Source organism: Amblyomma mixtum, chromosome 1, assembly GCF_055824585.1.
Source record: "Amblyomma mixtum isolate Tamu chromosome 1, ASM5582458v1, whole genome shotgun sequence".
Lineage (NCBI taxonomy): Eukaryota > Metazoa > Arthropoda > Arachnida > Ixodida > Ixodidae > Amblyomma > Amblyomma mixtum.
Genome location: NC_143012.1, coordinates 240141116 through 240166031, shown reverse-complemented (window position 1 = coordinate 240166031; position 24916 = coordinate 240141116). Strand labels below are relative to the sequence as shown.

Genomic DNA, 24916 nt, shown 5'->3' with positions numbered 1-24916 from the left:
TCATGCAATGCTGAATACAAAGCGCGACAGTGAGGGGTCAGCATATGACGACAGTGACTGAGTACTGTCGCAGTGACGAAACACCTGCCCTGACTCATCCAAGAGAAGTGTTCGCACCGGGCGCACGCTTCAAAGACAGATCATGTACGATTTCTAAGGCGGAAGTTTGTGCCTGGAAGCATGCTTTAGATTAACACTCGTGTTGTTGCTTATTTACTCAGTGCTGTCAGTGTGTTGTCCATGTTTCCCGTTCCTGTAGAACGAACAGCCAATGCGGATAGCGAGATTGAATGGTCGCTAGGCTTTACTTTGAATCAGAAATTCCCTTATTGGACAATATTGAAGTGCTAAAAAGCACACAAGTGAAGAAAACACTCAAGACACGGACAAACGCTGCTTGAGTGTTTTCTTCCCTTGTGGTTGTTTTTTTTCGCGCTTCAGTTATGTCTTAAGCTAAGCAACCAACTAGCCCAAAAGCTCGTTTTACTAAAGAGAAATTCGCAGCCTACTTTATGTTTGTTTCTAAAAATTCCCAAATTTGCGCTTATTTTAGAACAGAGGGTGTGCGCGAAATCTTGCTCACAAACATAGGAACTACTGCGAGTTTAAATCGTGGCTTGGGTTAACAGGGAAAAAGGGTTTGTTCCATCGATTGTAGCCTGATGTCTCTGTTTTTTATTTGGCCGTTCCTGACATGTACACACAGGGAATAATATGCGTTGTGAAGGCAATGTTTTTTGACCATTGGGAAAGTTTACAAAAGAAAAAAACAAAAGCTTCTCCTTGATTGTTCCTCTCAGTTTTGTCTGCATTGAGAACCGCTGCCCATTAGGTTTCCTTCAGTGATTAAAGGTGCCACAGCTTTCATGCTCCCCCTGAACAACGTTTTTACTTCAATCTGGTGGAAAGACAGAACATTTCTCAAGGAAAATTAAAATCCGTTTCCAAAGCATATTTTGTACTGTAGACCTTAATAATAATTAAAATGATTCGAAAAAACTCTACGAAGACTTAGTGGAATTTTGGGAATGTCATTGTTGCGAAGCGCTTGTAAGGTGAAAATCGCAGTGGATGCATGAAGGCCGAGTATCACCTTGCGCGCGCCAATTATACGCTTTACATTCTTAACTACTTTTCGGTACATTCTGGTAAGAGCGCTGGCCTTCGTTGTAACAATTGCGGATATCCGCAGCAAAACCACTTTACCCCATTCATATAGGCTTTAAAGCAAACAACTGGCAGTCTACTGTAACTGTCCCAGCTTGTCCTTGGTTTTGTGTTCCGCCACCGCTGCGGGACGGTTTGCTATCTAGAGAAAAAGAGAAATGAATTTTAACGAGAGGAAAAGGTGGAGAGGTCGGCCGGTGGTAACATGGCCGTGGCATGCTACTAGTCACGCCAAAGCGTTATCGTGTGGTTCTGCTTCTCTGACATACCTAAAAATTCTGCACAAAAACATTTTTAGCAACGCCATTGTTTCATTCATCCTTAGATTCCACTATAGCAATCAATATGTTCGCAGATCTCCCCTCGGTAGACTTGCATTTTATGCGCAGCATATTACAATAGGTAACCCAAGCCCTTCGTGACGGTGACACGCCGTGCACACCACGTGACACAATGACGTCACGACAGATGAAAGACGGGGCTCCAACTCGTGCCGTCGCTGCGGTTGCACGCCGTGCAGACCACGTGGTATGGTGACGTCACACCACGTGACACAATGACGTCACGACAGATGAGAGACGGGGCTCCAACTTGTGCCGTCGCTGCGGTTGCACGCCATGTGAATCACGTGGTATGGTGACGTCACACTCCCGCGCATTTCGAACGCGCGTTCACACTCGGTGTAGGGGAAACGCTCGCTCCACCGGGCAGGCGGACGCAGCTTCCGTGGCAATCCAGGCGCTCACCCAACGCGCGTCTCGGGGTTAGTCGGCGTTCCGCTGTAGCCATGCCGTTGTCTTCCCCCACGACGAAGGCTTCTAGTGGTTGTATTAAAATGACCAAGTATTCAACCTAGGAAAGCCATGTATTACCAAGCCTAGCCATCAATATGCTTCGCATCTGACTAGGCTTAACCTTAGCTAAGCCTGAGCCATTTTTTTTGCTAATAACGTTTTTGCTGTCGGCAAAAACGTTCCCAGTTGATTTTTTATGGCAGTCGTAACTAACCGATGGGAGCTAAAAACAAACTTTAAAAGAAGGATTTTACTGCGCAATATAATCGACCGTCACCTTCAACATTTCCATAACATTACCTCACAATCTTCCCAGAATTTAAATTGATGTCCAAGAAGGCTGCACTCGGATGACTGCAAATTAAAATTATTCCCCTTCAAATGGCCTACTACACAAGGCGCCTGCAGACAGGTACTCTACTCTGTCCTGCAATCATAAAACATTACGACCCTAACCCGGATGGGCGATGCCCGCACTGTGGGGAGACCTGTGATATCTTCCACATCGTGTGGGCATTTACGCAAAATTCCCATCTCCCTCTTTCCCCAACCCCTTCCAGAGAGGCATGGGAGACTGCTCCTCGCTTGAGTCCCAAAGGGCTCTGGTGAAACGGGCGAGAGACGGGGCCTCGTCAAGCGGTGTCCCGGACTAGGGACACCGACCATGTAGCGGGGCCACTCTGTGGCTACCAAACTGTATTTCACCAAATAAAAGTTTTCACCACCACCGCATCAGTGGTCATTCCTAAGCATCTCGGAAACACACCTTGGCCGTGAGATTCAGAGCACTTTTCTCAGCTTTTGAAGTACAACCAGCGTCCAAAAGCGTCGCTCGCCCTGGTGCCTGTTCTTGCCTTGAAAACCGCGTAAAGCCAAAACGAGACTTTCCCCCGCCTGCTGTGCAGCGAAGGACGTGGGAACAAAGACGGGAAGCAACACGACGCCCTTCTGCCAAACGCTGAGTGACGCATACACTCACACGACATCCATGCCTCGCATAGCCGGCCGGGAAAGTACAAAGCGCTGAGTTTATACAGCAGCGCATCGATCCGCGAGTTTACGGAAGGTAAATCGTTGCCGCCATGAGTGGTGGCTACACATTTAAATCACTCCAGCGAAATTTCCCCGTGCTTTGTTACGCTGACGATATCTCTTTTTGTTTAAGATATTTAAACATATCGCGGGCCTTTATAATCGTCAAGCAGGAGACTGGTGCAAAAAGGAATACATACTCTGGCGCGCGATTTTACGATTGGTTGCGAGAAAGCCGCGATAGCAGTATTAGTTCGATATTTCGCTTTTAAAGTGATAGCCTTCGCACGGCGTTTTTGATCTTTATTTCGTCGTCGCTTTTAGTGCGAAAGCGCTACTTAACATGGTTCCAACTCAGAATCTTGTGTGAAGCCTCGGAATGACTCGGGTAAGTTCGGGTTAGTTCCGAGGAGCGCCGTAAAAGCTGCAGTCAATGGGAGGGTGACCTTGAGGGTGACCTTGGCACCCTCAAGTGTGACATTGGCATCGTCAAGGTCCCTTGCTTTTGCACGTCAACTTGATTGAACGATGTTAAAGCCCTACCACTTTTTTAGGTGCGCTTCTGAGCGGCCTTCCGGTGAGTGAGGTATCTGAAGGGTGGGGGTCTTGGTAGGTGAAGGCTTTCTGAAGGGTAGTGGTGAATGGTTGGAGCTTCTGGAAGGTTGTGGTGCGTAAATGGGTGATAGGGTCGAAGTTTATGGTAGCCTTCGTACCTCACGCCTTTGGCTTCGAAAGGTCCACGTCTTTTTTTTTTTGGAATGGTGCTTCTAATAATAAATGATATAATTAACTTCGTAATCAGTAGATTTAATTATTTTTTTATTTTTTTATTAGTAGAAAGAGCGAATATTTTTTCTTGAAGGCTATCTAAGACAGCATCAAGGAGGCGAGTTCGTCATTCGAAGAGGAATGCTTGAGCAGCGAGAGATGAAAACCTTCCAAGTGGTGCGAGAGTGGAGAATGTGATGCATGTTCGGAAACTTGTTGAACGGGTTTCCAGCAAATGCATGCCAACACTGACAGAGCCATATGCCTTCACACGAAAGGTGCCAACACGAACAGGGCTTGCTCATGTTGTAATGGAGTGGCATTGTTTTTGTCTGGGAAGAGTAATTGAATATTGTTAACGTTAGGCACAGCTTACCGCGTACTAATGCTTTATTTTTCGCGTGTGATTCTAGCCGCAGCTGCCAAAACCCGGAAATTAAATGTGGGGAGTCGGACAATGTGAAATCCTGGCTGCCGTCGGGAACACGTTTTGAATCTATGGCACTTTTATTCATAGCAATAACGTCTGAGATAGGAATAAAATGAGAAGTTTATTTTATGAGAAGCCTCAGTTACGCGCCCCTTGAATCACGATTGAGGAGGTCCGCAGTTTTGTCTCGGTGAAAACTGCACCTACAAGAGAATAAGTAGAAAGCGCCCAATTGAGGAGAATGAGAGTTTTTGCACGTGAACTTTTTATTTCTTTGTCCCAGTGTAAGGGGCAGGTACGCGTTTAATATTGGCGCACCCTGTGTAGTTTTCGGTCCTGCTGTAGTGTGGAGGTCGTGCGGTATTGTGGGGTTCGAAAGAAACCCGGAAAAATGCTGGTATTTACGCCGAGGCGTCACACTGTTACGGAGAATTGTGCAGGTTGGATCCGTGAGGAATAAACAACTAAACGAATACGACGTGGAGAACTGACTGAAAAACAGGAAGTGGCGAAACTCACATGCAACAGTGGAATATTTGCTGCCCTGGCGCAGTCTAGACATGCGTGCGGCCTCTCCCGACGTCTGCCAGTGAAGCTCAGTAGAGAAAACCGAAGCGCATAGTAACACCTTTTTTAGGAATTGTGATTTTGATGGTAAATCGTAAGACTAGCGCAACGCAGAGGCGAAAAGCAGAAAGGTTGGGCAGGAAGCCATCGATTCTTATAAAGTTCTTTGGGATCATGCATCCTTAATTTCTCTACCGTTTATGCCATTCAACGACCACCGGAGATTCCAGCAAGAATGACCGGCACTCTCTGCGTTGTTTATCGACCTCAAAGCGAATAAAGACGCTCTTGAATTTCGTCGCTAAGAGAATAATCATGAAGATGGCATCAGGGAAAGAGAGTTAACTGTAATAATGAAAATAAAAAACATCATAAAAGTATGAGACCTCCACAGCTCAGAGCTGAATAGAACAACGCAATGATACAGCAGACATCGGGCACAAAGAAGAACGCGTGCTATCATCTTTGAGCCGTACACTCTGTTCGGTCCATATGTGAGGCGCCGTCTGGAAATCAAATTTTTACGAGGTCAACGCGCGATCCGAGACTCGACTCGCCAATTATTAATGACATGCGACTAGGACCAAAAGCGTTTGCGGAAATCGCTTCTGTCGAGAAGTGATTCCAATGCGACGTACGCCGATTGCCTGGTGACAGCAGCAGCTGTGGTGTCACAAAATCCCGAAATGCCGCGGGGTCTGAAAGCAGCACTTCAAGACGGCCCGAGATCCTCCTGTTTGCCGCAAGCGTCGTTCCGTGTTTTTTTTTTATTTAGATGCTTTATGTGAAGAAATGTTGCAATACGTTGCTTTAGCCAGCTACTACTCCCTCTCCCCTATTCCCTGTTCCTGCCCATTCGGCTACTGCACCGTGCGCAGCTGGTTCCGGTCCTAAGCGATTTGAAATCCCCAGCGGAGTTTGGATCCGCGTCTGCCACTGGAGCGAAACCCGCGCATGGGCGACCCACGTTTCGACGAAAGGTCTTTCTGTGCCAACACGTTTTCAGTTTGGTCGGGAAACGTTTTCTCTGGCAAGAACCGTCACTAGGGCACAGTGATTGCGCTTAACGTTTGGATACAGCCTGTTGGGTGTATAACGAAGCAGAATCTTCAATTCTTTATTGGAAGCAATATATATGGCCTTAGAACACACGCAGCACGCGGAACATTTCAGTGGAGTCGTATTTTTGCTTGGTTTCTGAGGAGGGGAGTGGCGCAAGTAAGCAAGATGTCTGTGCAAAAGGGTTCCTAATGCGCTTTAATAATTATACATAGGTCGCTTTATGAGCCTTGCTTTGAAGTCGGCCCACTTTGAATTAGTTACAGCAAGAGGTAGCAATTAGTTGCAGGAAGTGCTGGAGAGTCGCCATTCGTAGTACAAGCTCCGCGGCTTGAGATACAAACGGAGGCAGGGTTTCCGTTGGCAACTGTGCTTTCCGCGGACTTTGTTAGCGGTATGATGACCTCGGAAGTTCAGGTCGAAGTAAAGCGGAAAATACTACTGGAGCCGAGAGGAAGCAATGAAAGCTAAACCAATAAAATTTAATTCTTAACTGCTGTTGCGCGTTGAGAAAAAATTATTTCTGAAGGACATCACTGTCATCAGGTATAGTCTCGGTCAAAAGTATTCACGCCAAACGCGTTTCGTTTGAGCAGCCTAATTATGTTCTAGCTCAACTCTCCGTACTTCTACTAATTATGCCATCGCGGTGCCATTAAAGAGGAAAGGGCCTCGAGGTTTTAGGAGACTACTTCTTACCGCATTACAGAACCTTGTTGCCTCATGTGTGATTTGAATCCGCCACAACACAGAATATTCCAGGGGGAGGAGGAGGAGGAGGAGGAGGAGGAAAAATCTTTATTTACGGCCAGCACTAAGGCACAATGAAGAGGGACATTCGATACACAACAAGCAAATGCAATATCTAAATCGTACCTTATGATCGCCCCAGATGTGGTTCGTGGCACTTTTAACAGGTTCCTCCAGCTGTCCCTGCCACTCTTTTGAGTTCCCTCAAAGTTCCTTCGATATGCCTGGAGTTCTTTACAGTCACCGCCAAGCTTCGCCTTGTTCAACTGAACCACTGAATCAACTTCCCTGCGCTTAAATATCTTCGCTGCGCTGCCCAAGCTCGCTGCCCTGCACATGACCCGACAACTCTTGCTTTCTGCCGCGCCTTGTCCCTCGTCATTAGTGGCTGCGTGACTTATTGCCGGCTTCCACACCCACTTCCGCGCCCATTTTCACGAGTTTTTGCCCAGGTAAGGGTCCTACGAATGTATGCCCATGGGGGAGGGGGGGGGGTTGACGATGCGCGTAACGGGTAGCGTACACAAGCTTTTGCTTGCTGAAACAGAACAACGAAAAACAATTTTATTCATTTCGTGAGTGTTCGTGTACGCATATAAGAAGCTTACAAAAGAAGACAAAAAATCATCTTATCTCGTATGTGTGCATGGATGCATGCGCATATGAGCGACCACGTGTTTTGATTAAGCCCTTTCATAATTAAACCGTTCTCATTAAATCTTAGTGTCATCGGACAGGGCTCAACGTCATATCTTCTTATCGTTTCTCGTTTCATAGGGTGTTAGTACAGACAGGATATTTATTTCAATCACAGAGCTCATGCGTCGGCTCACTGAGTCGCATTTATAGTGAAAGGGTGTTTATTTTGTTATTCACATTGGGCGCTAGCTCATTACTCTGAAATAAACTTTCGAACTCGGTACCTATTTAAAATAGTTCCCAGTGAAACTTTACATTGTGAGCGCCTCCACTTTCGTCACTTTAAGATCGCACTGATGGTAGAGCGTGCAATCCGGAGGATATCAAGCTTTAAACTGGTGCGCGAATCGGAATATAGAGAACGAAAATTAAAAGAAAACAAACAAAAAGCGAGCAAAGGAGATATGGAGATGAGAGATAAGCGTACCGCCGTACGGTCGCGTGCTGACTTTGCCTGCTGGCCGAGTTTCCCTCAGCGGTTTTCCACGAGATAAGAGCGACAAAGAAAGCTGGGTCGACGGGGCAGATAAGCGCCCCACGGAGCCAAGCGGCTACTGACCCACTGAAGCTACGGTCTCGTTTTTGTAATGGTACGGAACAGGGTGTGATATGAACGCGATTAAATCTTTGGTCACAGATAATACACGGAGAACTTTGGACAGCAAGCACACGCTGATCGACGAACGCGCACACCTTCACAAGCCTTCTGGGAAACAATTCTTGCGGCCCGCCGCCGCAGAGATAACGGGCTAGCCCGCCACTGTTGGCATGCTCATATCTTCGTCGATACTGATGGCAGTAAGACAGGCAGTCCTATAATCAAACGATTGCTATGATTAAACAATGCCGAGAGCAGTGATTGAGCGACACGATCAGCACATCAATGGTGTTACGCAAAAGTCGTTTATGTAAGCAGGCTGTCTCTTGGTTGGAGGTGCATGGTACTCGGATCCGATCGCAGCTCCCAAAGCGCCAATTTTTCGTGGAATAAAATTGTTTGGAAGCCTGACTGTTGCAGTTTCGGCGCTTCCCGTGGAAGTGTTTACAACCATCAACCTGCCGCTGTAGAATCGTCATGTTGCCCCTTCGTTCTGCTTTCTAGCTTTGCTTGTCTTCATTATTTTTTTGATTAATTATTGTTTTTAGACTGCGACGTAAAAAACGTGCTACTCCGACTGGGAAAAAATACGTCAAAATATAATGAGCTAAATGTATAAAAAAACGCGTAAATTATTCAAGTTGGCATGCACTCGACTTGATTAGCAGCTTGAAATGACTGCTTCAGAGTTTTTTTTTTTTGACAGATACAAAGTGACGGCATAAAGAAACATCTGCGTTTGGCTTTTAAAAGCCGCTGCCATCTACAGTGCATAGCTAGAAACTGAGAAGCTTATGCACCACTGCGACTGGTTTAAGAAAGAGCGGCCTCCAATGCAATTCAAGAACAATTCGACGCACTACACAAACAGAGTATGCTGTATTTACTCCAAGCTGGCCCTGATGGTAGCAGCACATCGCTGGCTATGATGGCAGTGATGGACATGTAAACGACCAACACTGAGCAACTGACTCGTCTAAGTTCGCCTCTCCCTAGAAAAATGGTGCACCTCATATCAGGAGGTAGTTGCAGTGGCCGTAAAGTTTCCCAAGACAACTGTTGTGGTCGTGTCATGCTATGTAAGGCCCGCCGGTGGAGCTTCCTCCCGCATTAATCTGGGGTGGTTATTAACTCTGCGACGACAACACCCAGGGTGCCCTATTTTAGTCGGTGGTGACTTTAACGCCCCTCACCCAGACTGGGGATACCCCACTTCTAGCCCCCGTGGTAGGCGTGTGCGGGACGCCTTCGCGGATGCGTTGCTTGTATTACTCAACCATCCCGATTCAGCAACGCGTGCTGTGCACCATGCTCGCAGTCCAACGTATGCTCCGGACCTTACGTGGTGGTCCGGTCCCGGCACTCCCTCGTGGCACCTGGAGCCTGACTGCTGGGGTAGTGACCACCACCCTATCATCATCGGTCTTCATCCGTTACGAGCCCGCCGATTACGCCGTAGGTGTTCTGTGGTCAATTGGGACACCTTTCGCACCACGCTCGAAGATCTCTCTGTGCAGTCATCTACACTACGTATGGACTGCATACAAACTGCGCTCAACAAGGCTACAACGGTCACCTGGACAGACGTCAATCGTCCGGCGCCGGATGTGGGTCTGCTTAACTTGTGGGCTGCTCGCCGACAAGCGGAGATGGCAGCTTCCCGAGACTCGACTTCTGCACAAGCACGCACAAGGCTGAATTACCTTACTGCCAAGGCTCGCAGATATGAACGTGATCTATCGCGAAGGCAGTGGCATGCGTGGTGTGACCAGTTTTCAACACAGTCATCGAATGCTTCTTTATGGCGAACATTTCGCGCTATGGAACATGGTTCTCGTCGTCCTGACGCAGCGGCCACAGCATGCTTCGCTGCTAACTTAGCTCCGGATGATTTCGCAAGAGAAGCAGCGCGGAAGTTTTTTCCGAAGTATGACGTGTTGCCTCCAAGGACCGCAGGAGCCTCCTTGGCTGGCATTCCAGCATATGTCGACAGGCTTCCATCTACAGCCGACGCCGAGGGTATCGCAAGCCCATTTTCCATGCCCGAGTTGCTTGCAGCAATAGATGAGGCCCGTCGGAAGACTGCACCCGGCCCGGACTCCATTCCGTACGAGGTGTACAAGAACATGAGTTCCGCTCTACTGCCTCAACTCCTCGCCACCATCAACAAGGTATGGATAGAAGGCGTCGTACCAGAAACTTGGAAATCGGCTATTGTGATCCCCATCCCAAAGCCAGGGAAGCCGCCGACAGACCTTGGTAATTTCCGGCCTATATCACTTACGCCCACTTTGTGCAAGCTTACTGAAAAGATGCTTGCCACACGCCTGTCGTGGTGGCTTGAGCACCACGGTTTCTATCATCCCGCCCAAATCGGCTTTCGAACGTCCATAGGTACAGAAGATGGATTGGCTGTCTTGGCGTCATCAGTTCTAGCATCAACACGCAGCCACAATGTGCGTACCGTACTGGCCATGGACGTTGAAAAGGCGTACGACAATATCAGTCATGCTGCTATCCTGGAATCACTTGACATGCTGCATTTCCCCGTTAGAGTGCGCAATTTTGTAAAATCCTTTCTGGAAGGCCGACACTTTGCCATACGCCTCAGTGGTGAGGCCGTCGGATCCTTTGTGCCTCTTCGCGGCGTGCCCCAGGGATCGGTACTATCGCCAACATTATTTAATATTACTTTTATCCCCCTTGCTTGGCGCTTACATGAAGTGACTGATATTAAGTTTTTATTGTACGCTGATGACATCACTGTGTGGAGCACCCACCACGACCTGTTGACTCAAGCCTCCGCCCTACAGTCAGCCCTAGATATAACGTCGACTTATGCCTCTTCAATTGGTCTTCAGCTTTCAGTGAGCAAAACTACGTATGTGTCTGTTGCCAACCGCTGGGGACGCCGTAAACTCGCTGCGACACCAATTCGTCTCCATCTATCCGGAACTCCACTTCAAGAAAGTTCGATAGTCAAAATATTGGGCTTGACGATTCACGAGTCAGGAACAGGGACTGCTTGGCTGTCTCGAGCTAAAAAGCAAGCGATTCAGGCGTTAGGTCTGATTAGACGAATTGCTCCTAAAACAGGCGGCGCCCGCTCTCATGTTGCAAGGCAGTTGGTGCGGGCGGTTGTGCAACCGCGCCTCGTGTACCAAGCCCAATTCCAGCATTTGACGAGGGCTCAGTGGGATCGCCTTGAAGCCGTAAATCGAGAGGCAATGAGGGTCATCACTTGCCTTCCCCGCATAACCCCGATCGTGGCGCTCCAAGAACATGCGCAGCTGAATACTCTAGATGAGCTGGTGCAGCAAAGACGTGATGCTCGCCGGCTTAAGTCTAACCTTACACACGCAACGTCTGCACTCAGGGCGTATGCTTCCTCGCACTCCATTCGACAGCCGCCTCCGCCAGTTCTCCCTCCCTGGCATTTTGTGCAGCTAAGCGATAATAAACCAACAGATCTACGCCGGCCATCATCTACCCTCGCGGCGGCGTCGTTTCGCGAACGAATTACACAAGAAGACGCCCATCTGCCGCATGGCTCCATCGTTTTATACGTTGACGCAGGCATCCAGGCTTGCGAAACCACTACTGCAATTTACTGCCCTTGCAAGCCTGCCCTCAACAAAACGTCTAGGTTTCGCTTCCCAGAACCTCCTTCCTCCTTCTGTGTGGAGATGCTTGCCGTTCAAGAGGCACTATGCTCAGTGGCCGCCGTTCCCCTACTACCTACGGCTCGCATTGTCATCCGCACCGACGCTCTTCAAGTCATACGCCTACTACGACGTGTCAGTCGCACCCCAGGCATTTGCCAGGACATCCATCGTCTCGCGGCACGCATCCCGCAGCCAGTCCGAATACAGTGGGTCCCACGAGACCTTCTGAGTTCGCAAAGCCGTGCAGATTCTGCGACCCACCTTGTGACCCCAACTTCGTCTTCGCCTCGAGTCCTAACACTGGATGACACCACCCTCCTTTTAACAAAAAAGGAACACCTCCGGCGCCGCACACGTGCTCTAATCCCTCCGTGTGCGGTAACCCTCCCCCGTGGTCTTACCCGTGCAGAGGAGGTTGCGCTTCGGAGGATCCGGGTCGGGGTTGCCCTAACTCCAGCCGTTACACGAAAGTGGCCGCAATTTGAAGGTGTATTTCCCCGCCCCGGGTGTCCAGTCTGCAAGAACAGAAATCTTGAGGCCGACATTCACCACCTGCTGTGGGTTTGCCCGGCGCTGAAGCCTACAAGAATTCGGCACCTGGCGGCAGCGGGTCTTTCGCCCGAGAACAGTGCGTCATACACCGCTTGGACACAAGGACCTCATCATCGTTCACTGCTCGATTTCATTAGATCAGCGAACCTTTACTCATTCATTTAGGCATCCTCATTTATCATTACATGCCGTTTTATGCCCTGAGGCAATAAACATCGCATTAAAAAAAAAAAAAAAAAACTGACTCGTCTTTCTGACTTCACGACAACCGTTACACATGCGGAAAGTAACGCAGCATCCGTTTGTTTTTGGGCACGTTTGATTTGCAGCATAAAAAAAAGTTCGAAGCTTCTTCCTTAGACCAGGTGACTCGTAAGGCTCTCGCCCCTCTCAAAATTCTTTACTCTGATATCTAAAGTAAAATCTAAGCAGCGAAGTACAATTCCGGAATGAACTTGTAATAAATAAATATTAATTTTTTTCTAAACATGTCTGGCGAAAGAAAATAATTCTTCGACTGAAACGACGACTTTTTATGAGCATTATGTTGTTTTGAGTTCTGCAGTGCAGAAGTTTTTAGTGCACGAGGCATTCGTTCACTTTTCATTGCTCCTGCGGGCCGCGCGAGTTAAAGAACCAAGGGCCAAAACTGGCATACACACAACAAAAAGCAAATAACATAAGCTCTTAGGTATAAAAGCACGGTTTGCTCCAATTATGACACTGGTTCGTCTGATGCAACGACGACGACAGATCGCTAAGCGGAAGGACTGCAAGAAAGAATATACGCATCGTTCGCTTCAGCGCGAGATCTGCGTAATTGGGTTTGCTAAGAAAAGTCCCCTATCACTTCTGCCCTTGTGAGGTAGACTCAAGCCGTGCGCGTGGGGGTCAGCAGCGTCAGTGCATAATGGTCACAAAGTTTACAAAGGAAAAGCCTTTGTGAGCAGCTGCTGTGTGGGTGATTTGGTTGCTGTAAGGTAGTAACGCTGTCAGAAACTTTTAACTCAACACGCGCTCTAGATTTAGAAAATTGAACATTTGCCTGCATTCATGCTGGTAATGAAAAAATGCTAAGTACAAGCACCAGGAAGCGTGACTGCCATGTGTTCCAGCAAACTTAACGAATAGACGTAGTTGCCGAAATAAACTGCGAAAGCTAAACTAAGTAACTCAACGTGTCTCCGCGCATATAAGAGTTTTCTTTGCAATACATTTTTTGATGTGAAGCTGTTGAAGACCTTCCCCGACTTTATACTAGAAATAGGTTTGGTTTGGTTTATGGGGTTTAACGTCCCAAAGCGACTAAGGCTATGAGAGACGCCGTAGTGGAGGGCTCCGGAAATTTCGACCACCTGGGGTTCTTTAACGTGCACTGACATCGCACAGTACACGGGCCTCTAGAATTTCTCCTCCAAAGAAATTCCAGCCGCCGCGGCCGGGATCGAACCCGCGTCTTTTGGGTCAGCAGCCGAGCACCATAGCCACTGAGCCACCGCGGCGGCATACTAGAAATAGAAATAAGCGAAATAAGCGATAAAAATAAATATAATAGAGATACAAATAACTAGAAAAATATACTTTAGAATATTTGTAATAATTGCCGCACTTCCATCAAAGGCTAACGATGAGGGTTTGCAAAAAGTTGCAAGGTGCAACATATGACTAACAAAAGTTACTGGAGTGGATCAGCCCACACAGGACTGAAAGCAAAAACTTAACTACGAACTTAATAACTTAACCCTGTTTACATCTGCCGACAGTTAAAAGCTGCTATAAAAGCTGTGTTGAAAAAAAAACGTAATTAGGAAAATCGCATAATTATGGTGGTTCTTGCATATTTATTAAACGGTTATTACATGCTCAGAACCTCTCTAGTCAGAAAAAAAAATATATGCTGTTGTGAAACGAACAGCAAATGAGGTAGTTGAGCATCAAAATTTGTAAGAACGGACATTTTAACATAGCTGGTGCGATAAGAAAGAAGGAAGGGAAGAGACTTTAATGGATAATGGAGAGGTGGTGCGATAAGAACATCCAGACGCCTAGCTGGGGCTCAAATATTCCTCCTCACCACCACGAATCACACCTATGAAAAAATGACAAATGTAACTGACCTGTTTCACAACGTTGCTTTTAAAACAGATATGAAGAAGCCGAAAAGAAGAAAGAACGCACTGGAGTTGCAGGCATAAGTTTCGTGCATATTCCTTCTAGGCATACGCACGAAACATTTAAACGACCGCTCGAAGAGAAATTGAACTTTTCCGTGTTGCAATGCAGCGCAGCTCTGAAAAGAAGTGATAAAATGCCACGATGTGTTTACCGCGAACACGCCAAAGAATACTAGTGTTTATGCACAGCTCAATCTTTGCTTTATTTTTTAAGCGGCTTGAAAAATGAAAAATTATCCTCTTTTCAAGTTCTGATACGTTTGCCTGCTGAGTTTCGCAGGGCCTTAAAGGTCATCAGTGCTGTGCGTGCTCCCATTTGAAGTCTCGTATAGGGAGAGATTTCTTTTTCTTTTTTTTTTCACGTCAAACCTGCTGTTGCATACTTCCGGGCGATAATGAATTCTCGTCTTGCCCGCGTTCTTACAAAAATTTTTTAGACAGTCTATAGACTGCCTGTATACTTTTGTCTGTAAAGCCTAGACTTTCTATAGAGCAAACCTAGAGGAGAGTTTATAGGCAATACAAATGCTACAGGCAGTCTATAGGCAGTCTATAGATTTATGGCCATGAAATTTTAGTAGACTGTTCTCCATAGAGAGTGTATAGAATATGAATAGATAAAAACAAATATCTATAGGAAGGAAATAGAGACTACAAGAAGTCTATAGACGGTCCATAGATACTTTTTATAAGGGTATTCCACTTTTATGACAGCGGCTGGAATGGCAAGAACTCTATATGCGCGTCCTCGGTCATCTGTACACTTGGAAACCGCCCAAATATGCGAGTCCTTCGTGTCCTGGCGTCATTGCCACAACTACACACCTGTGCTGTTTAATATTGCTCGTCCTCCTTCATGCAGACGAACGTAATGAAGCTTTGTCGGAGTGCAATGGCTTGCGCCATGCGACGCGCACGGATGTTATTAGCCTACGCTTCTTTTAATTTTTCGGCCGCCTGAGTGCCCTCAATCCACGCGATTGGCCAATTTGAGAGCCGGTTGATTCCTATGCGTACGCACGCTCGACTATATCCACCATTTCTTGTAAAGAACACGATGAGGAAATTATCCAGCTGATGCGCAATGAAATCAAGCACAAAACGGCTAGGCCTCGCACCCGTTTCCAAGGCAGCTTGGAGCGAGTGTCGATAACTACGCCGAGGGTTTGAGTGAAATTGCAGTTTGTAAGAAGCCTGCTGGTGTAACAGTGGTTTTTAAACGGCAAAGAAGGAAATCTCTTGCAGGAAACAACAACATAGAGAGTTAGAGAGAAAGAGAAACATATCTGCAGGAGAGCTTAAAGGAGGAACTGATTGACCAATGCCGCCTTAATGATCAATCAGTGCCTCTAATAACGGTGCGATCTAATAAGATTTATAAAATAATGTTTCCGGACTTACACTCTCTCTTCAGTGAGGTTGCACCTTTATTACAAGCATTTCGTCAAAATTGACCAAATGTTTAGGGGAATCCCCCAAGGTGGAGTAGACTTGTAATAAGGGAGTAATTACTCATTGGCGTCCACCTAAGCGCAGCCATACGGTTACAAAGGAAAGCTATACAGCTTTCTCAGAAACTTCGCAGTTAAAGAAAAATTCATCCTGGTCCGGGGTTCGAACCCGGGACCACCACTTCACCGGAGCAGTCGCTCTACCAATTGAGCTAACCGGGACGGCAAGCTTATGGTAGGGTGAGAGCGAATTGATCAATAACTCGAAGTGGGAACAGTGTTGACCAAATGTTTAGGGGAATCCCCCAAGGTGGAGTAGATTTGTAATAAGGGAGTAATTACTCATTGATGTCCACCTAAGCGCAGCCATACGGCTACAAAAGAAAGCTATACAGCTTTCTAAGAAACTTCGCAGTTAAAGAAAAATTCTTCGTAGTCCGGGGTTCGATCCCGGGACCACCGCTTCACAGGATCAGTAAACCGCTTCACCGAGCAGTAAAATAGTAACGAGGTATTAATGTAATCTGCGATCCTCGCAACGGCCCGTGTGCGCGTGGCGGATGGAGGCGCATTTGCTGTCGACTGACTATGTACTGCTCGCATCGCTGTTGCCAGGCCAGAGTACCCCGGTTTAGTTCAGCGTTTTGTCCACCTGCGCCCACTAACTCATTCTCGGCATGTATTTCCTCTCCGACCATTCAGCACTGACCGACTGCTCGCAGGGTGCCCTCCAACTCGAGCCCCCACTACTCGACTCCGAGCACGTCGCTGCCGCTCTCCGCTTGTTCAATGCTGACTGTGCTCGCCTGCCGTCTCAAGCCGCCTCCTTCGTTGCTCTAACCTCTGCCCCTGTTCCCGATGGCGACTACCTCGTAGCGCTTAGCACTGATCTCTTGTTGACCCGCAATGTTACCCTGCCCTGTACCATCGCCTCCGTCAAGGCGAACGCTCTGTCTCCACCATTCCTCAATTTCGGCTTCCCTCCTCAAGTTCTTCCCTAAGGCATTTGCGTTGCTGCGATTTGCCCCTCGCTCCGTGCCACGCCACTGCTAACTTTGTCGTCTTCTAGTCCGTGACAATATATAACAACGTGGATGCGAAGAAATTAGTAAACGTATAAAAGGATGTCTGTGGTTTGGTTTGGTTTGGTTTATTGGGATTTAACGTACCAAAGCAACTCAGGCTATGAGGGACGCCGTAGTGAAGGGCTCCGGAAATATCGACCACCTGGGGTTCTTTAACGTGCACTGGCATTGCACAGCACACGGGCCTCTAGAATTTCGCCTCTATCGAAATTCAGCCGCCGCGGCTGGGATCGAACCCGCGTCTTTCGGGTCAGCAGCCGAGCGCCGTAACCACTGAGCCACCGCGGCGGGAAAAGGCTGTCTGTGGTAAGCCAACATGCGCAAAACCGTGAAGTTGTGTCTTCTGCAACTATGGAATGAAACCCTTCGCTTGTGTTTCGTTAAGCCATCCTCAAAATACCAATTCGCTTATGCTGGGTTTGCGGGGACAACGACACAAGCGTTCCGAAGCAGTCGCATCTCACAGCTGCCGTCCAGCTCACGGAGGCGGCGTTAATCAGTCAGCCGTCACTCTTGTACGTCACTGTCACATGCGAACACGGCCGTTGTCCGCGTTATTTTACGTTCTTACAACTTGCAACTCTAGCTTCAGCTGCTGTGCTATACCGTTCATTAGGGGGGACTCGCAAGTGACCTTTTCGCCGATTTCTCTGCCATTGTGAAACTAGAGAAAAATACCAGCGCTAAAGCATGCCACCACAGAAGAAAGAACGATACAAAAGCGCTAAAAAAAATCAGTGCTTTTGTCTTGTTCTTTCTTCTTCTTCGTTTTCTTTTCTGTACTTTAGCGCTGTTATTCTTTCGTAGTTTCAAAATGCACCAAATGGCCCGAAAGGAAGTTTTGATTAAATATTGTAAAGCTACGGGTGGAAAAGCTTTCCTAAACAAATTTCACTTTAACAGAAATTTCCGTAGCGGTGGCTCAGTGGTTTTGACACTCGGCTGCTGACCCGAAAGACGCGGGTTCGATCTCCGCCGCAGCGGTCGAATTTCGATGGAGGCGGAATTGTTGAGGCCCGTGTACTGTGCGACGTCAGTGCACGTTAAAGAACTACAGGTGGTCAATATTTCCGGAGTCCTTCACTACGGCGTCTCCCATAGCCTGAGTCGCTTTGGCACGTTAAACCCCATAAACCAATGCGAACCTAACCACTTTGACAAAAATGATCTGTGCCTTGTGTATAACCGTTCGTAACTACTAGTGGAACGGTGCTATCGGTTTAACCTAATCTACAGCCATAATCACTGCCAGCCCAATATCCTTAGTCGCAGGCAGCACACCACAGAAACGTAGTCCATTTTAGGGAGTCACCATTCGGGAAGCCGTAGATTTACACTTTTCAGTTCGATCAAGCGAAACAGGCGATAGTGTTAGTGCATACTCGAAAACAGGGGGTTTGCGTTATTGCTTCTATTCTCAAAACATAAAAAAACAGCCGGAAAACAACTATGTATGTAGAAAGTCCTAATTTACCGCTCTTTGGACCAATTAAAACAACACCAAACTCTTTCCCATCCTTCCAACAAATTTATGCCAAGCGTTTCGGCGCCAATAGACGGCGTGGCCAGTCGCCTATTAATCGCGGTTTAGTTTCGAAACATCCTCGCACTTGCTCAACGTATGCTGCGCGCCTACTTCCGGGTGTCTGCTGAGTCATTTTTTTTTCCTTTTCACTTTCACTGTTAAATCTTTTATTTTTTTGTTTTTATTTTCCACGTCACCAAAGTTCTTCACGATTGTCGAGTGCGCGCGAGGAAAGCACGTCAATGCGAGAACCCACCTGCTAATTTCCAGGCGAGGAGGTGAGAGGGCGGGTGAAGAATCCGTTAGATGCCGACGTCACGACGCACGCAGATGCTTCCTCTGCGTTTTCTGTGCACTCGCGAACTCGGAGGAGAGGTTTCAAGAAGACAGCGGCAGCAGTAGAAGAATAGCGGGCGACAGCAGGAGTGAAATAAAACAAGCCGACGGAGTTCACACCACGAGCGAAGAAGGCGTGCCGAAAGGACGTGCGCATCGGAATGACTTCAGGACCGATGTAGCCGTGTGGCCGTCGGGCGTCGCTCGCGAGACATAGCTGCTTCTTTCTTCACCGTCTGGATACAAGCTTGCAGTGGCGGCGCGGCGGAGAACGTTCACTCCGTGAGCACGCAACAACAGAATCCACAGCGCGTCGAACAAGACGCGAATTCGCTCTGAGTTAATGAGCGAAAGTTGTTTCTGCGAGCGCTCTCACTAAAAACGACTTTGCACTTTTTCTTCGCCTACAAGAGCCGACATGCACTGTCGTCCGAGGCGCGCACACGACAGGATGATAACGCACTGTTTGGGAAGATACGCAAGAGCCGAGCACAGCACGCAAGCCGATTGAGCGAGTCGCTGTTGCACGCTGAACGATGTGTACTGGTAAAAAAAAAAAGAGTCAGCACGCCGAGTTTCCTGAAGATAAACGAAGAAAAAAATCACGCACAAAACAAGAAGCTGAGAGAAAACCACATCGAATTCACAAAGGGAGCACAGAATGCCACAACAAAAAATTAAAAAAAACTACAGAACTGTTTGTTCTCGTCGGTCGTACTGGTTCTTCGCTGAAGTGGTCTCAACTGCACAATACGTCACGCAGGAGGAAAAGTGTGGCGGCCGCAGGACACAACTCAAGCGGACCAGTTTTGACCAGCTGACTTGTCCCGTCGTCTTAGTTTCACTTCCTCATCGGCCCAACTCCGAACTTTCTTTGTCTGGTCACAACCTTTCCTTCATATGACGGTACCACCACCAAGGAGCAGCGCAGCTCTCACGATCTCTCCTCTTCCCATGGAATTTGCCCCGGCGCTTGTCCGGGCAGCGTCGGATGAACTATGTGCTAAGAAAAAAAGAAAACCAAACAGAGTCCGTCGAATTCGTAAACTGTTAAAATGACCGCGAAGACGAGATGAACGTACACGCAGGGCGAATGCCTGTTTGCTGCTCCACCCGAGGAGGCTTCTCGCAGCGTCGCTGACGGCAGCGACGTATCACTGTACGACGTCGCGCTTCCTCCTCTCTCCGAAACGCACGCAGCAAGACGCCGACGTCGACGCGCGCGCTAAGCGCCAGCAGCAGCTGCCGACGCACCGTTGCCCGCCGAACACTGATCGCCGACCAGCAAGCGCGCGCCGAGCCCGCGCGCGCGCGAGCGCTCTCTTCGGAGCGAAGCCATCGTCACGTGGTCCGCGAAGGAACAGAATGGGGGAGGCGCGTTCAATCTTTCTGTTTCCCGCCGGCTCCCGTTCTTTCTTTTTAGCGGTAGAGAGGAAGAGAACGAAGGGGCAAAAGTTGACGGGATCGCTCACGATTGCGCCCGCTCGAGCTCGCACCGTGGGTTCGCGAACACTGTCGTTTTGGCGCGGTCGTTTAATTTGCGGCTTCCATCACGCCGGTGTGTCGCGCCCTTCTCTGGCTGCGATGCAGTTTTGCCAGAAAAAAAAGAAGAAGAAAGAAAATGGGGATGTATAATTTGCCGTGGCGCATAATGCAATCATACGTGGCTGGCACGTGGGTGCTCTGATGTGTGTAGTGTCCCCATACAATGAAGGCACCTGTACCACAAGGCCCCCTTTAGCAGCGCGAACAAAAACACGCGTCGTGACGCTTGATGAAAATAAAGGGAAAGGGGCGAATTATGCAGCCGTGTGCCTGACGTGTGTAAAAACAAAAAGATAACTTCAGGTAAGTATTGCGAATACAGGAACAAATATTTGCCTGTTACTAAATGAGAAAGTGTGAACTGAAGAGTGGCTAGACTTGCTGGCGTGGTAAAGGTTAACTGTGCTATCTTTTACCATTATTGTGTGGCATCAAGGGGAGGCGAGAAAATTTTGCGCGCTTTCAGCCGTATCCCGGTGGCCTGTTTGCCAAATGCAGCCGGTACAGCCAGCGATGACAGCGCCGCCCACCGGCAGGTAGCAGCCACATTAAGGCTGGTTATAAATATTCAATCAGAACGACGGCTTGACATCGCCGCTATGGCGCAGTGGATTAGAGGCACGTGTTGCGTATGAAAGGTCGGCCGTTCGATTCCCCTCTCTGTACTGTAATTTTATTGTTTCTTTAAATTCATTTTTTTTCTCCTTTCCCTTCTAGGTCACAAATCGTGATGCTTAGTGCAATATAACGCCGTTTAAGATTTTCAAAACATTTTCTGCCAACTTTTTTAAACATTATTCAGAGCGCTGCAATATCAGTATTGATTTTAAACTAAATATTACATGGTCAGTAACAATACGTTGCTATAGACTTTTAAGCATTATTTAGGGATTATTTATCCCTTTTAGGTAAGGGGTTGAGACAATTTTCAGTCACCGTGATCGATTCACCGTGCTTTCAAGCCTTGTGGCTGTAAAGGCTGCAGTTGGCAAATACGCATCCCGGTGAGGTAGTGGAACCACCAGTGAGTAACTCAAGTACAAATAACTCGGATTTCTTGCTCTAGTCCCTCAAATGTCAGATCTTCTGGATTCCAGGGTACCTCTCAACGACGGGCAATGAGGCGGCCAACACAGCTTCTCGAGCTCTCCTCCTGCGAGCATCTGGCACGCAGCCTCTCTCTCTGACACTATTAACCCCGCACCCTTACTAAGGTACGTAGAAATTACGGAGTACTATAAAATCATAAAAAGGAAATATTATTTTCCTCACAAGACCCTTAGCAAATTTAAAGAGCGCATAATCAAGCGGCTACAAACTAATACTCTGCCCAGTCCCTACTTAATGAGTTAATGGTATCCGAACACACACGATCCGTCTTGCTCCTTCTGCGGAGCAGTTGGCACACTTTCACACAGTTTGGGAATGTAAAGAAAACCCAGACTCGGACAGCAATCCCGGCAGTTTATAGCCACAAACTCCTCGACCAGAAATCGTTGGTTTAGAGGGGCCGGATTATGAAGGCGACCAATCGGTTCTCCTGCACAAACCACCCAATATTTATGCTCTTAATAAACGTTTTTCCTTCCGTTCAGCTTTCAGTAAAAAATAGAAGGAGCTGTAGCTGCGCTTTTCTTTTAAGTGAAGTGTTCTGACGAAAAGAAATGTCTTATATCTGAATATTGCATAAATACCACAGTTCAGCTCGAAGTGTCTGGTTATCTTCTGTTTTGAGGCATGAAGATAGTTATTTCTCTCAAACACAGAAAAGTGCCCAATGGAGAAGAAATGAAACGTAGTAGAGCAGAACGTTGGACCAGTTGGTGTAGCGACATCGTGTGTAGCGACATCGTGTTGCGCTCGTGTGTGTGTATGTGTTTCTCCCTCCGTCGTGTGTCATTCTGCGCAAAGTTTTCTTGAATATGTCGCTACGCCAACTGGCCCAACGTTCTGCTCTACTAAATTTGTCGCAAACTTTAGCACGACACGTCGGAGTAAATGTAAAGACAGCTGCTCGTGGTACTCAACCAGACAACAATGATGGCGCCGGCGTTGTGTACAGGGTGTCTTGGGCATACACGCTGAGAAACTCCCGGAAGGACCAATGTGCGAAAATCTAGTCGTCTGATTTGCTTAAATGTCCGGCGGTTAACCAACTGCGGCTCACTCTACGGCATGCAGACCAATTACTCTGCGATGCTCAAAGCGTGGAGTTAGCGGGGTGAGAAACCTATCATTTCACCATCGGCACCCGAGTGCGGATTTCATAAGTATCCCCAGCGTTTTCAAGCTCACATGGTCTGGCAGCTAGACTCACAGTTACCACAAAGTCGCAGAACTGGCAGCTAGCATTGAAGCACAATATATAAAGCAGCCTCAAGATCTATATAATTAGTTCAGCACTGCATGGATTAATTTCTTTTTAATGCTTTTGTAGTTGGTTTCAGGGAGCCCGAAATTGAAGCTCAAAGACGAATTCTTGAAACTGGAATCTGGTCGTCTATTTTCAGTTTACCGCAATTAGTCCTTGCTCGAGGGACCAGGGTTTTTTAGTTGTCAGAATGATTATTTCCTACGTTGATTATTTGGAAGAATGACAAGTAAACCATTGCTATTAATGTGTTGAAGCAAGCTAAAAATGCGGACCCGGTTAGCGTTAAATGAATTTTGCTTTTGAAACCATTGTGTCGTTAGTTAAGTTCTGCAGTCTGCCATGGTAACCGTCGATGCCTCGGAGCGCATTTTTCTGCAACGTCAGCTTCTTTTGATAATTAGAGGGTTGAGGTACTCCTAACTAGAGAGCAGTAAGAATACAGAAATCACTGTGCGTATAACTCTAACGACAAAGATAAAAGGTCAATCATACTCTAAAGACAACCGAGTGTTTTGTGTAATTGTGTGGTAAATTTAAAATGTCATATATTCAGTGAACCAGACCGAGACGCCAAAAACTTTCTGAGTTGTTACCTTCTCCAGTTTTGCGTTTACACACTTGATAAGCATTGATAGGTTTGCAAATTACGTTCCTACATTTTGACAGATTGAAACTAAGTATATTAACCTGCATCAAATCATGTAACTTTACTTCGAAAATCTTCACAATATTTTCTAGTTCCTCCAAAACCCATTAAAAAACTCATTTTAACGACCATCACATGCGTTAGACCCTTAATGGTAAGTACTAAGTACAGTACTTTGGTACCGTTTTTATCTCCCTTGTCATTGCGACAATCCGATCTCTTACATCACCATTCATATGTTCATCGAGAGTGAAAAAGCTATCGCTCCTTCCATATCTTTGTAATCTTACTTATACCTAACCGAATTTAAGAACCAGCGTCTGACTGAAAACTTGACACGCAAGGGGAGGTAACATGATACATAGTAGGAAACGTCGTCCATCGTTCGCATGTTGGGGCAAGGAGATTCGAAACAACATTTTATCTTTAGTACATATTTAACCCTAGCGTTCAACATTGCTGGTCTCGAGTCTGTGGCTCCTTCTCTGGTAGCTGATTTTATAAACATGAACTATTAAAATATATAGTTATCTGCATGGTTGTAATCTTTTAATTGTTATATAATTGAATTCACACGTCTAAGGTCCTATATTACTACTTTTCGAAAATATTGAAGCTAAAGACCAACAGGAAAAGCGGCAACTTTCATGTGTACTTCACAGAGTTACAACCGCTCACATGCATATTTACCTCAATTATCTCTACTTCTTTTCCACACCTCTTCAGGGGCACTTAGGAATAATTAGTGATTTGTGCTGCGGAATTGGTTTCTGCGCCTCCGTTCTAAAACTTACAGCTGCAACAGTGGGACGGGAGTTGACATAACTGTTTTAAAAAACCGCCATACTGAGCTGGGCTGGAAGCGCTGCCTGGTTGCACAAAAATACAGGAGTGTCGACACGACTCGGCATGTTTGATAAGCGAGCGTGATACTCGAATAAAACAGCCGATAACAGGCCAAGTGATGAGAACAGAACGTTGCAGATGAGAACAGAACAGAACAGAACGTTGCAGATGAGAACAATACGGAAGGCATCCGGGTGAACAAAGGGCACTGTTGGACTTTGAGGACCAGCACGGGGAATAAAGAGAAATGGACTATTTCCTCTGCAAGCTGCTTCGAAGCAGCTATTGTTCCGGACAAGGAGTGAATACTGCTGTTCATTTGCAGCGACCAGCAGCAGTGAACTGCAATTACCTTGTTGTTTACCGTTTTACGAAGCGTTGTAGCATATCTACACTTGTGTCCGATATCATATCTGATTGCCTATTTCTAACTGACAACGCCAGTTATTGCCTCCAGGCTATGTAAAATTGCGCCGTTCAGATTTCTTACGCCATTGGTTAGGAAAGACGAGATGGCTTGCAGCGATGCTGAATGCAAACAAAGACGGCACGTTCTGCCACCTCAGCGAGGGGCTCCGGGTGTCGCGTTTTTCTGTGTGTACTCTGCATTCGACGACAAAGACTTCTGCAGCAGGAAATAAAAGCAGAAAACAAAGGGCAAGGCTGGCTTTCACGTTGAAATGGTACCTAAGTAAAGAGTGCGCTGGTTGCTTGGCTAGTTGACTTGCTAAACGTAGTGAGACAACTAGGTATGGACGAGGACCAAGGATGGTTTGGCATACCAGGCTTCAGGTCCCATCTAAGCCTTCACTTCTTGCTCCGACCTCCGAAGCATTCCTCAATGGTGTACCCT

The 24916-nt window shown here is 47.2% G+C and overlaps 1 protein-coding gene across 2 annotated transcripts in view; it reads right to left on the bottom strand.

Annotated features, from left to right (window-relative positions):
* LOC149371319 (dopamine receptor 1-like) overlaps positions 1–19912 on the bottom strand; it is a 385861-nt gene extending 365949 nt beyond the window's left edge. For both annotated transcript variants that reach the window (XM_089565238.1, XM_089565247.1), the window contains exon 1: positions 18573–19912. The gene's annotated coding sequence lies outside the window, so the exon portion shown is untranslated. The remainder of the gene's footprint in view (positions 1–18572) is intronic.
* Positions 19913–24916: the final 5004 nt, after the last annotated feature.